Source organism: Phyllobates terribilis, unplaced genomic scaffold, assembly GCF_046119375.1.
Source record: "Phyllobates terribilis strain yellow unplaced genomic scaffold, ASM4611937v1 Scaffold_38__1_contigs__length_12584779, whole genome shotgun sequence".
Taxonomy (NCBI): domain Eukaryota; kingdom Metazoa; phylum Chordata; class Amphibia; order Anura; family Dendrobatidae; genus Phyllobates; species Phyllobates terribilis.
The window spans coordinates 2,448,045-2,463,676 of NW_027362798.1; the positions used below are offsets into that span (position 1 = coordinate 2,448,045).

The following is a 15,632-nucleotide window of genomic DNA, read 5'->3' on the forward strand; positions in this document are numbered from 1 at the left end:
ATGGGATAGATGTACAAGTTGATATTTCAAACTTAAAAGAAGAGATTTCAAAATGGCTAGAACAAAAAGGAAAAGAGATAATTTTTCGTTCTAGAGTACAACATATAGAAGAAAATGAAAAGTGTTCCAGATATTTTTTTAGGAAAAATAAAAAAGAAAAAGTGATAATTGACCATATAGATGGTGAGAATAATATAAAAAAATATGCTGGGTAAAGTTGAGGTTTTTTTTTCTAATCTTTTTAATGGAAAAAATATAGATAATAAATTAATGGATGATTCGCTGCAAGGACTAACAGCTGTTTTAGATCCCGCATCCCAAGAGTTTTTATCCCAAGTTTTAACGGAACAAGAAGTGTTAAAAACTATTAAAAGTTTTAAAACTGGAAAGGTCCCTGGTCCTGATGGCATCCCAATAGAATTTTATGTATGTTTTTATGATATTTTAAAAGATGATTTGTTTTATTTGTTTACTGAGGTTTTTAATAATAAGGTTTTATTAAATTCCTGGAAGAAAGGTGAAGTCTCCCTCCTATATAAAAAAGGTGATAAATCAAAATTAGAAAACTGGAGACCAATAACACTTTTAAATTGTGACTATAAAATAATGGCTAAAATTTGTGCAAATCGTCTAAAAGAAGTCATCAGCAAAGTTATTCATTCTAATCAAGTGTGTGGGGTGCCGGGGCGCAGTATATGGGACAATCTGAATTTAGTGAAAGACTGTATTGAGGATGTGAAAGACAGAAAGGGGAAAATGGCGATTTTATCTATTGATTTTGAAAAAGCATTTGACCGTGTCTCACACTTTTATCTTTTTAAAGTTTTAGAGAAAATGGGCATACCAGAAGGGTTTTTACTATCGCTTAAAGCATTTTACAAGGATTGTACAAGTAAGATTTTAGTGAATGGTTTTAAGACACAAGAGGTATTTTTACGGTCAGGGGTGAAACAGGGATGCCCTCTGTCCCTGCTACTGTTTATCTGTGCACTGGAACCAATGTTATGTGCAATACGCCAAAATAAACAGATATGCGGTGTCCCTCTGCCTGGAAGCGGTGGTTTGGAGGCCAAGGTTGTAGGCTACATGGATGACGTGGCGGTCTTGTGTACAGATGCACCATCACTTACGGCCACTCTCCATCAAGTGCAATCCTTTTGCCTAGCTTCTGGTTTTAAAATCAATTTTAATAAGTGTAACATTTTAAGTGTTGGGGGGATGATTTTACGTGATGTACCAATTAATGTCTCCGAATCCATTTCCATTTTAGGTATATCATTCACTGAAAATAATGATGGTTATAATAGTTGGGAAACAGTTACACAGAAAGTAAATACGAAAATATGTATGTGGAACATGAGGAGACTTACAATGGAGGGTAAAGTATTGGTTTTAAAGATGGTGATTTTACCTCTTTTATTGTATCTTAGCATGGTTTTCCCCCCGCCTGTTAATGTTTTAAAAAAGATAACCAAAACCTGTTTTACCTTCTTTTGGAACTCAAAAATGGAAAAGCTGAAAAGAGAAATCGTGATGAAATCAAAAGTAAAAGGTGGTAAAGATTTTCCAGATTTTAATAGGTTTCTTTTAATCCATCTGTTCGTTTACTGTTTTAATGCCCTTTTTAAGAATCACTATTGGTCCTTTTTTATGCGTTTTAATACAGGATTTTTTATGAGAAAGTTTGGATGGTATGAAGTTAATATATCTGTGCCCCATGCTTTTAATTTGTCGACGCATTATGAGATTTTAAGGAAAATAGTGTCCGATTTTAATTTAGGGACTAAGAAAATAGAGGAATTAAGAAATAGTAAGAAACTAAATAAAGAAATACGTAAAAGTGAGGAAATATGTAATGTTGACAGATATGATGATGACAAATCTATGTCTATCTGGAAAATGATTAACGTTTTTTATCTTTTTAATGAACAGAGAGATCTGGCTTGGAGTTGCATGCACCGCTGTCTTCCTTGCCGGGCATTCCAATACAGAAGAGGATTTGTGAGGTCTGCCATCTGCCAAAGAACCGGATGCCAAGACGAGGAAACGGTGGAACATCTATTATGGACATGTAATTTTGCAAAGGATTTCTGGAGAAGACTGCTCCCCCTACTGGAAAGGGTGGCAGACCTCAAGGACTTTACATATAAAACTGTGCTATACGGACTTATGGAATGCCCCACAATGGACCAGTACACAATGGCTTGGAAGACAGTGAACTGCGCCAAGTCATCTCTCTGGAAAGCGCGCAACATTGCTATTTTTAAACAAGATGTTTTATCAGTGAATGATGTTTTAAGTTTATGTTTATGTGAAATGTATACTTATTATTTAATTGACAAAAAGAAGAATGTACATATTTCCAAAAAATGGCTTGTTGACCAATGGAACCTAATTATTTAAAATCTTTGTATTTTTTTGTTTTGTAAATTTCATTTGTCTTTTAACGTTTGGTATTTGTTTAATTATGCTTGTAATTTGTTAAAGTTTTAATAAACGGTTTTATCCCTCTGCAGGGGATAGCCAAATTAAAAAAAATCTGTTCTTATCAGTTTAATATCTGATACGTCCCCTATCTGGGGACCATATATTAAATGGATTTTTAGAACAGGGAGATGGAAAAAGAGCTTGCTCTGTCCACTCCACGCATTGACCTGGTATTGCAGTATCTCCAGGACCGGTGCACCCCTTCTTTAATGCAGTTTCTAAAATCAGAAAGAATTGAATTCAATGTTTTTTGTTCATTTTGCTTGTTTGTCGGATTTTGGGATGGACTCTTTGGCTTTGCTTTTCTTCTCCTCATTGGATTTTTCATGTTCAAAGTTGCAGAAGCCAGATTACAAGCTCATTTTGGTTCAACTTCAGCAACTGTGCATTGCATTGCCATGTAATGTGATGCAATGCTATCTTTCTAGCTCTCCCTTTTTACTTCCTTTTGGATAAACAGACATATTAGGCAAGCATTTTGGAGCTTTCACCTAAATAACTACAGGTGGTGAGATAAGCTGCACAATATAATTGACCTTTCAGTATATTGTTGCACACACACCATCTATTTAGCAAATGCCCTTGTTATCAACAGCAGCCTTTTAAACTCACCTGAGCTAACAGGTATGTGCGCTGGTTACTCTGCTGCGCTTAAAATTTCTTTTTTGGTTTGCTACAATGCCTTTTCTGAAACGTTGTCTCCCTCTGCTGGAACACTGACTTCTTTCATTTAATGCCTGCAGACTATAAAAGAGAACCCAACCCAAAAAGTTTGGTTGATTAGTCTGTGGCATTCTGTTAAACTGTTGCTTATGGCGGTCTCTGTGAGCTTCTCAGCGACATTCAGCCAGCCAGGTATCCTGCCTGCAGTAGATGGAATGTGGCAATGGAACGCTGGCTGCGCGTGTCATAATAGGCTCTGAGCCTTTATATACCTGTGCACAGCAGCAGCCACCTTCAGTCTGCTGCTGGACAGCCAGCAGCAGCAGCAGCAGGAGAGGTATGTAATCAGGAGCCCTCCTGCTAAGGGTAGACAGCTGCTCGTTCCACCCCACCCCCCGCCTTAATTGGTTCTCCTCCCTTCCAACGGTGTTGAGGCGGGTGGGAACAGCAGGGGGTGAAGGTGCTGTGTTTAAAGAGGTGGAGTTATGCAGATCTAAAACGCGTGGATTGCAGCAGCAGCAAGCCGAAAAGTGCAGGCATGTAAGGGATCTAGAGGTTGACAACATGTCTTCTTAACGGGAGTCCAGGAGCTCATCTCCACAAATGGACTTTTCAGGATCCTTGGGTGGCTCCGTAGTTTGAAACCAATTCTGGTTATCGCTTCTCGGCCTTTTGGCTAAGATCAAGTGTAGTATCTGTTCTTATCAGTTTAATATCTGATACGTCCCCTATCTGGGGACCATATATTAAATGGATTTTTAGAACAGGGAGATGGAAAAAGAGCTTGCTCTGTCCACTCCACGCATTGACCTGGTATTGCAGTATCTCCAGGACCGGTGCACCCCTTCTTTAATGCAGTTTCTAAAATCAGAAAGAATTGAATTCAATGTTTTTTGTTCATTTTGCTTGTTTGTCGGATTTTGGGATGGACTCTTTGGCTTTGCTTTTCTTCTCCTCATTGGATTTTTCATGTTCAAAGTTGCAGAAGCCAGATTACAAGCTCATTTTGGTTCAACTTCAGCAACTGTGCATTGCATTGCCATGTAATGTGATGCAATGCTATCTTTCTAGCTCTCCCTTTTTACTTCCTTTTGGATAAACAGACATATTAGGCAAGCATTTTGGAGCTTTCACCTAAATAACTACAGGTGGTGAGATAAGCTGCACAATATAATTGACCTTTCAGTATATTGTTGCACACACACCATCTATTTAGCAAATGCCCTTGTTATCAACAGCAGCCTTTTAAACTCACCTGAGCTAACAGGTATGTGCGCTGGTTACTCTGCTGCGCTTAAAATTTCTTTTTTGGTTTGCTACAATGCCTTTTCTGAAACGTTGTCTCCTTCTGCTGGAACACTGACTTCTTTCATTTAATGCCTGCAGACTATAAAAGAGAACCCAACCCAAAAAGTTTGGTTGATTAGTCTGTGGCATTCTGTTAAACTGTTGCTTATGGCGGTCTCTGTGAGCTTCTCAGCGACATTCAGCCAGCCAGGTATCCTGCCTGCAGTAGATGGAATGTGGCAATGGAACGCTGGCTGCGCGTGTCATAATAGGCTCTGAGCCTTTATATACCTGTGCACAGCAGCAGCCACCTTCAGTCTGCTGCTGGACAGCCAGCAGCAGCAGCAGCAGGAGAGGTATGTAATCAGGAGCCCTCCTGCTAAGGGTAGACAGCTGCTCGTTCCACCCCACCCCCCGCCTTAATTGGTTCTCCTCCCTTCCAACGGTGTTGAGGCGGGTGGGAACAGCAGGGGGTGAAGGTGCTGTGTTTAAAGAGGTGGAGTTATGCAGATCTAAAACGCGTGGATTGCAGCAGCAGCAAGCCGAAAAGTGCAGGCATGTAAGGGATCTAGAGGTTGACAACATGTCTTCTTAACGGGAGTCCAGGAGCTCATCTCCACAAATGGACTTTTCAGGATCCTTGGGTGGCTCCGTAGTTTGAAACCAATTCTGGTTATCGCTTCTCGGCCTTTTGGCTAAGATCAAGTGTAGTATCTGTTCTTATCAGTTTAATATCTGATACGTCCCCTATCTGGGGACCATATATTAAATGGATTTTTAGAACAGGGAGATGGAAAAAGAGCTTGCTCTGTCCACTCCACGCATTGACCTGGTATTGCAGTATCTCCAGGACCGGTGCACCCCTTCTTTAATGCAGTTTCTAAAATCAGAAAGAATTGAATTCAATGTTTTTTGTTCATTTTGCTTGTTTGTCGGATTTTGGGATGGACTCTTTGGCTTTGCTTTTCTTCTCCTCATTGGATTTTTCATGTTCAAAGTTGCAGAAGCCAGATTACAAGCTCATTTTGGTTCAACTTCAGCAACTGTGCATTGCATTGCCATGTAATGTGATGCAATGCTATCTTTCTAGCTCTCCCTTTTTACTTCCTTTTGGATAAACAGACATATTAGGCAAGCATTTTGGAGCTTTCACCTAAATAACTACAGGTGGTGAGATAAGCTGCACAATATAATTGACCTTTCAGTATATTGTTGCACACACACCATCTATTTAGCAAATGCCCTTGTTATCAACAGCAGCCTTTTAAACTCACCTGAGCTAACAGGTATGTGCGCTGGTTACTCTGCTGCGCTTAAAATTTCTTTTTTGGTTTGCTACAATGCCTTTTCTGAAACGTTGTCTCCTTCTGCTGGAACACTGACTTCTTTCATTTAATGCCTGCAGACTATAAAAGAGAACCCAACCCAAAAAGTTTGGTTGATTAGTCTGTGGCATTCTGTTAAACTGTTGCTTATGGCGGTCTCTGTGAGCTTCTCAGCGACATTCAGCCAGCCAGGTATCCTGCCTGCAGTAGATGGAATGTGGCAATGGAACGCTGGCTGCGCGTGTCATAATAGGCTCTGAGCCTTTATATACCTGTGCACAGCAGCAGCCACCTTCAGTCTGCTGCTGGACAGCCAGCAGCAGCAGCAGCAGGAGAGGTATGTAATCAGGAGCCCTCCTGCTAAGGGTAGACAGCTGCTCGTTCCACCCCACCCCCCGCCTTAATTGGTTCTCCTCCCTTCCAACGGTGTTGAGGCGGGTGGGAACAGCAGGGGGTGAAGGTGCTGTGTTTAAAGAGGTGGAGTTATGCAGATCTAAAACGCGTGGATTGCAGCAGCAGCAAGCCGAAAAGTGCAGGCATGTAAGGGATCTAGAGGTTGACAACATGTCTTCTTAACGGGAGTCCAGGAGCTCATCTCCACAAATGGACTTTTCAGGATCCTTGGGTGGCTCCGTAGTTTGAAACCAATTCTGGTTATCGCTTCTCGGCCTTTTGGCTAAGATCAAGTGTAGTATCTGTTCTTATCAGTTTAATATCTGATACGTCCCCTATCTGGGGACCATATATTAAATGGATTTTTAGAACAGGGAGATGGAAAAAGAGCTTGCTCTGTCCACTCCACGCATTGACCTGGTATTGCAGTATCTCCAGGACCGGTGCACCCCTTCTTTAATGCAGTTTCTAAAATCAGAAAGAATTGAATTCAATGTTTTTTGTTCATTTTGCTTGTTTGTCGGATTTTGGGATGGACTCTTTGGCTTTGCTTTTCTTCTCCTCATTGGATTTTTCATGTTCAAAGTTGCAGAAGCCAGATTACAAGCTCATTTTGGTTCAACTTCAGCAACTGTGCATTGCATTGCCATGTAATGTGATGCAATGCTATCTTTCTAGCTCTCCCTTTTTACTTCCTTTTGGATAAACAGACATATTAGGCAAGCATTTTGGAGCTTTCACCTAAATAACTACAGGTGGTGAGATAAGCTGCACAATATAATTGACCTTTCAGTATATTGTTGCACACACACCATCTATTTAGCAAATGCCCTTGTTATCAACAGCAGCCTTTTAAACTCACCTGAGCTAACAGGTATGTGCGCTGGTTACTCTGCTGCGCTTAAAATTTCTTTTTTGGTTTGCTACAATGCCTTTTCTGAAACGTTGTCTCCTTCTGCTGGAACACTGACTTCTTTCATTTAATGCCTGCAGACTATAAAAGAGAACCCAACCCAAAAAGTTTGGTTGATTAGTCTGTGGCATTCTGTTAAACTGTTGCTTATGGCGGTCTCTGTGAGCTTCTCAGCGACATTCAGCCAGCCAGGTATCCTGCCTGCAGTAGATGGAATGTGGCAATGGAACGCTGGCTGCGCGTGTCATAATAGGCTCTGAGCCTTTATATACCTGTGCACAGCAGCAGCCACCTTCAGTCTGCTGCTGGACAGCCAGCAGCAGCAGCAGCAGGAGAGGTATGTAATCAGGAGCCCTCCTGCTAAGGGTAGACAGCTGCTCGTTCCACCCCACCCCCCGCCTTAATTGGTTCTCCTCCCTTCCAACGGTGTTGAGGCGGGTGGGAACAGCAGGGGGTGAAGGTGCTGTGTTTAAAGAGGTGGAGTTATGCAGATCTAAAACGCGTGGATTGCAGCAGCAGCAAGCCGAAAAGTGCAGGCATGTAAGGGATCTAGAGGTTGACAACATGTCTTCTTAACGGGAGTCCAGGAGCTCATCTCCACAAATGGACTTTTCAGGATCCTTGGGTGGCTCCGTAGTTTGAAACCAATTCTGGTTATCGCTTCTCGGCCTTTTGGCTAAGATCAAGTGTAGTATCTGTTCTTATCAGTTTAATATCTGATACGTCCCCTATCTGGGGACCATATATTAAATGGATTTTTAGAACAGGGAGATGGAAAAAGAGCTTGCTCTGTCCACTCCACGCATTGACCTGGTATTGCAGTATCTCCAGGACCGGTGCACCCCTTCTTTAATGCAGTTTCTAAAATCAGAAAGAATTGAATTCAATGTTTTTTGTTCATTTTGCTTGTTTGTCGGATTTTGGGATGGACTCTTTGGCTTTGCTTTTCTTCTCCTCATTGGATTTTTCATGTTCAAAGTTGCAGAAGCCAGATTACAAGCTCATTTTGGTTCAACTTCAGCAACTGTGCATTGCATTGCCATGTAATGTGATGCAATGCTATCTTTCTAGCTCTCCCTTTTTACTTCCTTTTGGATAAACAGACATATTAGGCAAGCATTTTGGAGCTTTCACCTAAATAACTACAGGTGGTGAGATAAGCTGCACAATATAATTGACCTTTCAGTATATTGTTGCACACACACCATCTATTTAGCAAATGCCCTTGTTATCAACAGCAGCCTTTTAAACTCACCTGAGCTAACAGGTATGTGCGCTGGTTACTCTGCTGCGCTTAAAATTTCTTTTTTGGTTTGCTACAATGCCTTTTCTGAAACGTTGTCTCCTTCTGCTGGAACACTGACTTCTTTCATTTAATGCCTGCAGACTATAAAAGAGAACCCAACCCAAAAAGTTTGGTTGATTAGTCTGTGGCATTCTGTTAAACTGTTGCTTATGGCGGTCTCTGTGAGCTTCTCAGCGACATTCAGCCAGCCAGGTATCCTGCCTGCAGTAGATGGAATGTGGCAATGGAACGCTGGCTGCGCGTGTCATAATAGGCTCTGAGCCTTTATATACCTGTGCACAGCAGCAGCCACCTTCAGTCTGCTGCTGGACAGCCAGCAGCAGCAGCAGCAGGAGAGGTATGTAATCAGGAGCCCTCCTGCTAAGGGTAGACAGCTGCTCGTTCCACCCCACCCCCCGCCTTAATTGGTTCTCCTCCCTTCCAACGGTGTTGAGGCGGGTGGGAACAGCAGGGGGTGAAGGTGCTGTGTTTAAAGAGGTGGAGTTATGCAGATCTAAAACGCGTGGATTGCAGCAGCAGCAAGCCGAAAAGTGCAGGCATATAAGGGATCTAGAGGTTGACAACATGTCTTCTTAACGGGAGTCCAGGAGCTCATCTCCACAAATGGACTTTTCAGGATCCTTGGGTGGCTCCGTAGTTTGAAACCAATTCTGGTTATCGCTTCTCGGCCTTTTGGCACGATCTATCAGGTTTACCTGTGTGGTCTTGCCTGTGAGGTGCTCTTGGTACCCTTTCTCTCGGCCTGGGGGGATCGTTCCTCTTCGGAGGGACTTAACCCCCCTGCTGCTATTGGGAGGAAGGATTAGTCCGGGAGCAACGGGAAGGGATCCCATGAAGGCTTGCGCCTTTCAGAGAGAAGAGTCGGTACGTTCCTGAGTGAAGGATGCCGGCAACGCTCACATATTCATCGGGTGATGCCCGGATGCGGAACACCGTGAGGATTGAAGTTGGAGCAGGATCGAGGACGGAGAAAAACTTGGACTACATCTGCCATAGGATTCTGCTTGGAGTTCTGGAGTTTCGGCGGGAAGACATATTCTGCTTCCAGGACAATGAGTACAAGGGGACTTACACCATCACCTTCAAGAGCCAGGGATGCTGTCACCAACTCGTACAAAAGGTAAATGAGAAAAACTACTTAGATGAATTGGATGGACTAACCTTTTGTCTCTTGTATGCCTATGACGAGATCCCTATCGTGGTGCATTTCCCGAACCCCTTTGTGGAAGCTGCAGACATCTCAACCTACCTTATCCGTTATTGTGATGATCTGAGATACCTGGGCACTGTGAAGAACGCGGTAGGCTTCTGGTGCGGCAAGAGGAGGTACATGGCCCGTCTAAAGAGGGACCCAAGCGGAGTGGGAGGAATGCTACACCCTCCCTCAACATTTGTGATCGGTAAGAGCAGAGGCTACTTATTTTACCCTGGAATGCCGGTATGTTGCAGGAACTGTGGACAAATGGGTCATACCCAAACGTCCTGCACGGGCAGGAAAGTAGACCGCTGCAATAATTGCAGCTGTTACGGACATTTAATGAAGGACTGTCCCGCTGGGAGGAAATGCAATCTTTGTGGTGAGGCGGGGCACATGTTCCGAGGATGCCCCAACAGGACCAGGACCAGGACCTACGCAGAAGCTGCATCTTCTGCAGCTGAGCCGATGCGCCCGCCGGTCTTCACTGGCGGGCCGGCGTCGGAGGGCGGTTCGAAGGGCGAGAAGGCTGGGATGGAGCAGGGAGCCGGAGGCCCCTCTGGGGCGGCCCCTGCATCGAAGTCCCTTAACGCTGGGCGGACCTCGCATGGACCGGAGCGGAGGGGTCCTCCTTCTGGGAGGGTATCCTCCGTGTCGATGGTTCCCGATACCGATCCTGTTGGGCTGGAGGGTGGTGCCCCTCTGCGGTTGGCTACAGGGGACCACGCAGCGATGGCCTCAGGATCTTCCAGGGCGATTAGCCAGCCAGATGAGGGGGCTTTGCTTCTAGGTGGCGAACATCAGGGAATCTGTGTTGGTAATCTTATCCTGATGGACCAGTCTCTCCCCCTGGAGGAGGTGGAGGAAGAGGAGGACTGCACCAGTGACCTGGTGGAGTCTGCCCCGAAAAAGAGACGGAATGTCGAAGCCCCAGCGTCTCCTGGAATGTGGCTGGGAACCGTGACCTACGAGGGGGCAACCGCCGGCTCACAGAATATCGAGTCGTTTGGGTCCTCTAGCCCGGATGTCCTGGAGCAATTTGACATACAGGGCTTTGAGTCAGGTGTCCTCATGGAAGATCCACCACCCTGACCTATGAATGCCCACATTAAGACTTGTCTCACTGAATGTGAGGTCATTAAAGAGCCCAGTTCGTAGGGCTGCTCTATTTAAGTACTTAGAAACCACTGACTTTGACATATGTTTATTACAGGAATGCGGGATACAACATGCACTAAATTATAATGACATCAAGACAGATTGGAGACTGGGGCCCTCCATCTGGTCTGGCTCCAATGACAACAAGTCAGCGGGGGTGGGCTTCCTCTGTCGTGGGAGAAATATTACTATAAATACTGTCACAGAAATAGTACCAGGCAGAGTGGTTTTAGTGCATTTTAAATTTAATGGTTTTACCCTACGTGTAATGAATGTTTATGCTTCCCCTGATAAGCAAGAGAGAATTAATTTATTTGGGATATTGCCATTGTACTGTACTGGGTCATCTCCCCTGATCGTAGGGGGTGATTTTAATTGTCTTTGTGCTAGTGAACAACGAGCGGGGGGTGACCCTTTGCGCAAATTGGATAAGTCATGTCATCTATTGAAAGATTTTATAACTGATTTTAAATTATGCGATGCGTGGAGGTCACTTCTGCCGACGGACCCTGGTTATACGTGGTCCGGAAGAGGGGTGTCTTCCAGGATCGATTTTATTTTCCTATCAGATGATTTTAACCCTGTAAAATGTGTTTTAACATCAAATATATTTTCTGACCATAAGGGCTTGGAGGTGCACCTAGAATACCGGGATGAACAGAGGGTCAACAGGGGCCTCTGGCGTCTAAGTACTTACCTGCTGGAGGACCCTCTGATTCGACAAGACTTTGGTAAAGCCTATCAAGCCTGGCGGCGACAAAAGCCTTCTGATGCCCCTATGGTAACCTGGTGGGAAAATTTGAAAAAAAAAATCAGAATGTTTTTTATAAAAGCAGGGAGACGTAAAGCTAGAGAGAAAAAAAGATGTTTTAGTGATCTTAACACCAAACTGCAAACACTTTTTAAATTCAAAGAGCTAGGGGTGGAGGTGGGAGATGATATTGCTAGCCTAAAAACTGAAATCCAGAACTGCATAGACACAAAGGGGAAAGAGATTATTTTTAACTCTAGAGTGCAGCACTTGGAGGAGGGGGAGAAGTGCTCTCGCTTCTTCTTCAAAAAAGTCATGGATAAAAGAGAAGTGATCACAAATCTAGAGGGTGAAACATCTATGCAGGGAATGTTGAATGCTACTTTTAACTTTTATAAGCATCTTTTTAGTAAAAAGTGTATAGATGAGTCCTTTTTATCTGATGCTCTTAATGATCTCGATTTTAAGTTAAATTTTACAGACCAGGAGTTTTTAGAACGCGATATTGTTTTAGAGGAATTATTTTATGTTTTTAAAAGTTTCTCTAAGGGTAAAGCACCTGGGTGTGATGGACTACCTGTAGAATTTTACCTTACTTTTTGGGACATTTTAAAAGAGGACCTTTTTATGCTTTTTAAAGAAGTTTTTATTTCTGAACAGTTGCCATTTTCGTGGAGGAGAGGAGTGGTGTCTTTGATATATAAAAAAGGTGACCGCAGTACTCTAGCGAATTGGAGACCCATAACTCTCCTAAATGTTGATTACAAGGTACTTGCTAAGGTGGTTGCTGACCGGCTCAGGAGTGTCATTGCCAAACTGATCCGGCCTGAGCAGGTATGTAGTGTACCAGGCAGAAGTATTTCAGAGGTTTTAAACGTATTAAGGGATGTAATTTGGTATTCCAGAGACCGGGGTCAAAATGTAGCTCTTTTAGCCCTAGATTTTGAAAAAGCTTTCGATAGAGTCTCTCATAGATTTCTTTTTAGAGTTTTAAAAAGAATGGGTATCCCTAATATGCTTTTAAATTGTATTAAGATTTTATATAAAAATTGTTTTAGTCAAATTTCTCTTAATGGCTTTTTAACAGATGGAGTTCCCCTTGAGTCCGGAGTGAAGCAGGGATGCCCCTTGTCGCCCATCCTGTTCATCTGCGCCATGGAGCCCCTGCTGAGCGCAATAAGAAAAGACAAAGTGATTAGAGGGGTTCCTGTTCCTGGCGGAGGTGGCAGTGATGTGAGAGTCTTTGGCTACATGGATGACGTGACGGTTGTGTGCGTGGACCCTGCTTCCCTCCGGAGGGCGGTGTTGCGCATTGAATTTTTTTCCCAGGCATCCGGTTTTAAACTTAATTTAAATAAATCTGAATGTCTGACTTTGGGATCCTGGGACACCGCCCAACTCCCGCAGCTCACTATAAAACGAGACAATGTAAAAATTCTTGGAGTTGTTTTTAACGAGGAGAATGTGGGAACTCAAAGCTGGGAGAATGTCATAGAAAAAATGTCAAAGAAAATATCATTTTGGGGTTTGAGGTCCCTAACAATGGAGGGGAAAATTTTAATTATAAAATCAGTGTTGTTACCCCTCATACTGTATATAGCTATGGTGTACCCCCCCTCTGATGTTTTAATTAAAAAAATGACTAGGATGATCTTTATGTTTTTATGGAACTCCAAAATGGAAAAATTAAGGCGAGAAATAATGAGGAAGAATAAAATGAACGGCGGAAGGGATGTCCCCAACTTACATATTTATTTGCATTTAAATTATTTCTGCTTTTGTTTCAAACATTTTAATGGTAATAGTGCGCTAAGTTATTTTTTAAAATATACTTGTGGGATGATTTTTAAAAGATGGTTTAAGTTGTCGTTGAATTCCCCTGTTTTACTATGCCCCCCCAAACACCAAGCAATCTTAGAAAAGACTGTTCGATTTTATAGCCTTGGTGATTTTAATATGGACATTTTTAAAGACCGCAAGAAGCTTTTATCTTTTCTGAGGAGGAATGAAGATGTGACCCCCATAGTAAATTTCTCAGAAGAGAGATCGAAGCAAGTTTGGAAGAATGTCTTCGGGAAATTCTTAGCAAATGGACATAAGGATATTGCATGGATGGTGGTCCACCAGTGCCTCCCCACCAGAGAGTTTCAACACAGGAGAGGCCTGGTGGCCAGAGCAAAATGCCCCAGAGACTCATGTGTTTATGACGAAACCACCTTGCACCTTATGTGGAATTGCCCATTTGCACAGGAACTTTGGCACAAAGTTGGGATTCTTTTAAAATGGACTTGCGGTTTAAGAGATTTTAACCATGAATATGTTTTATATGGCCTTTTTAAATGTCCGACCCCTCAACAGTATTGTATATGTTGGTGTATGATTAACTGTTTTAAAGACGCCCTTTGGAAGGCACGCAATATTTTACTTTTTAAACGTGATGCTATTTCTGTGAAGGATTGTCTTAAAATTGCTTTTAGCCAGATGTATATTTATTACTTGAGGGATGTCAAATGTATTGGGAGAAGGGATGCCAATCGTATATGGGGTTTTTATGGGTGGAATTCTGTGTTTTAATAATGTACTGTTTGTGTTGTTGTTTTTGATTGTAAACCATCTTTTACGCACTTAATAAAATATGTTGAAACCTGATCTGTTCTTATCAGTTTAATATCTGATACGTCCCCTATCTGGGGACCATATATTAAATGGATTTTTAGAACAGGGAGATGGAAAAAGAGCTTGCTCTGTCCACTCCACGCATTGACCTGGTATTGCAGTATCTCCAGGACCGGTGCACCCCTTCTTTAATGCAGTTTCTAAAATCAGAAAGAATTGAATTCAATGTTTTTTGTTCATTTTGCTTGTTTGTCGGATTTTGGGATGGACTCTTTGGCTTTGCTTTTCTTCTCCTCATTGGATTTTTCATGTTCAAAGTTGCAGAAGCCAGATTACAAGCTCATTTTGGTTCAACTTCAGCAACTGTGCATTGCATTGCCATGTAATGTGATGCAATGCTATCTTTCTAGCTCTCCCTTTTTACTTCCTTTTGGATAAACAGACATATTAGGCAAGCATTTTGGAGCTTTCACCTAAATAACTACAGGTGGTGAGATAAGCTGCACAATATAATTGACCTTTCAGTATATTGTTGCACACACACCATCTATTTAGCAAATGCCCTTGTTATCAACAGCAGCATTTTAAACTCACCTGAGCTAACAGGTATGTGCGCTGGTTACTCTGCTGCGCTTAAAATTTCTTTTTTGGTTTGCTACAATGCCTTTTCTGAAACGTTGTCTCCCTCTGCTGGAACACTGACTTCTTTCATTTAATGCCTGCAGACTATAAAAGAGAACCCAACCCAAAAAGTTTGGTTGATTAGTCTGTGGCATTCTGTTAAACTGTTGCTTATGGCGGTCTCTGTGAGCTTCTCAGCGACATTCAGCCAGCCAGGTATCCTGCCTGCAGTAGATGGAATGTGGCAATGGAACGCTGGCTGCGCGTGTCATAATAGGCTCTGAGCCTTTATATACCTGTGCACAGCAGCAGCCACCTTCAGTCTGCTGCTGGACAGCCAGCAGCAGCAGCAGCAGGAGAGGTATGTAATCAGGAGCCCTCCTGCTAAGGGTAGACAGCTGCTCGTTCCACCCCACCCCCCGCCTTAATTGGTTCTCCTCCCTTCCAACGGTGTTGAGGCGGGTGGGAACAGCAGGGGGTGAAGGTGCTGTGTTTAAAGAGGTGGAGTTATGCAGATCTAAAACGCGTGGATTGCAGCAGCAGCAAGCCGAAAAGTGCAGGCATGTAAGGGATCTAGAGGTTGACAACATGTCTTCTTAACGGGAGTCCAGGAGCTCATCTCCACAAATGGACTTTTCAGGATCCTTGGGTGGCTCCGTAGTTTGAAACCAATTCTGGTTATCGCTTCTCGGCCTTTTGGCTAAGATCAAGTGTAGTATCTGTTCTTATCAGTTTAATATCTGATACGTCCCCTATCTGGGGACCATATATTAAATGGATTTTTAGAACAGGGAGATGGAAAAAGAGCTTGCTCTGTCCACTCCACGCATTGACCTGGTATTGCAGTATCTCCAGGACCGGTGCACCCCTTCTTTAATGCAGTTTCTAAAATCAGAAAGAATTGAATTCAATGTTTT

General features: G+C 43.0%; 7 non-coding genes across 7 annotated transcripts; all 7 read left to right on the plus strand.

Moving 5' to 3' along the window:
- Positions 1–2,504: 2,504 nt before the first annotated feature.
- On the plus strand, positions 2,505–2,691 carry LOC141183326 (U2 spliceosomal RNA). Its single transcript, XR_012258311.1, has one exon. It is a non-coding gene; the product is annotated as a U2 spliceosomal RNA (small nuclear RNA).
- Positions 2,692–3,806: 1,115 nt separating this feature from the next.
- Positions 3,807–3,997, plus strand: LOC141184050 (U2 spliceosomal RNA). The gene has a single exon (XR_012258845.1). It is a non-coding gene; the product is annotated as a U2 spliceosomal RNA (small nuclear RNA).
- A 1,115-nt stretch (positions 3,998–5,112) lies between these two features.
- Positions 5,113–5,303, plus strand: LOC141184051 (U2 spliceosomal RNA). The gene has a single exon (XR_012258846.1). It is a non-coding gene; the product is annotated as a U2 spliceosomal RNA (small nuclear RNA).
- A 1,115-nt stretch (positions 5,304–6,418) lies between these two features.
- On the plus strand, positions 6,419–6,609 carry LOC141184052 (U2 spliceosomal RNA). The gene has a single exon (XR_012258847.1). It is a non-coding gene; the product is annotated as a U2 spliceosomal RNA (small nuclear RNA).
- Positions 6,610–7,724: 1,115 nt separating this feature from the next.
- On the plus strand, positions 7,725–7,915 carry LOC141184054 (U2 spliceosomal RNA). The gene has a single exon (XR_012258849.1). It is a non-coding gene; the product is annotated as a U2 spliceosomal RNA (small nuclear RNA).
- A 6,175-nt stretch (positions 7,916–14,090) lies between these two features.
- Positions 14,091–14,280, plus strand: LOC141183353 (U2 spliceosomal RNA). The gene has a single exon (XR_012258332.1). It is a non-coding gene; the product is annotated as a U2 spliceosomal RNA (small nuclear RNA).
- Positions 14,281–15,395: 1,115 nt separating this feature from the next.
- Positions 15,396–15,586, plus strand: LOC141184055 (U2 spliceosomal RNA). The gene has a single exon (XR_012258850.1). It is a non-coding gene; the product is annotated as a U2 spliceosomal RNA (small nuclear RNA).
- Positions 15,587–15,632: the final 46 nt, after the last annotated feature.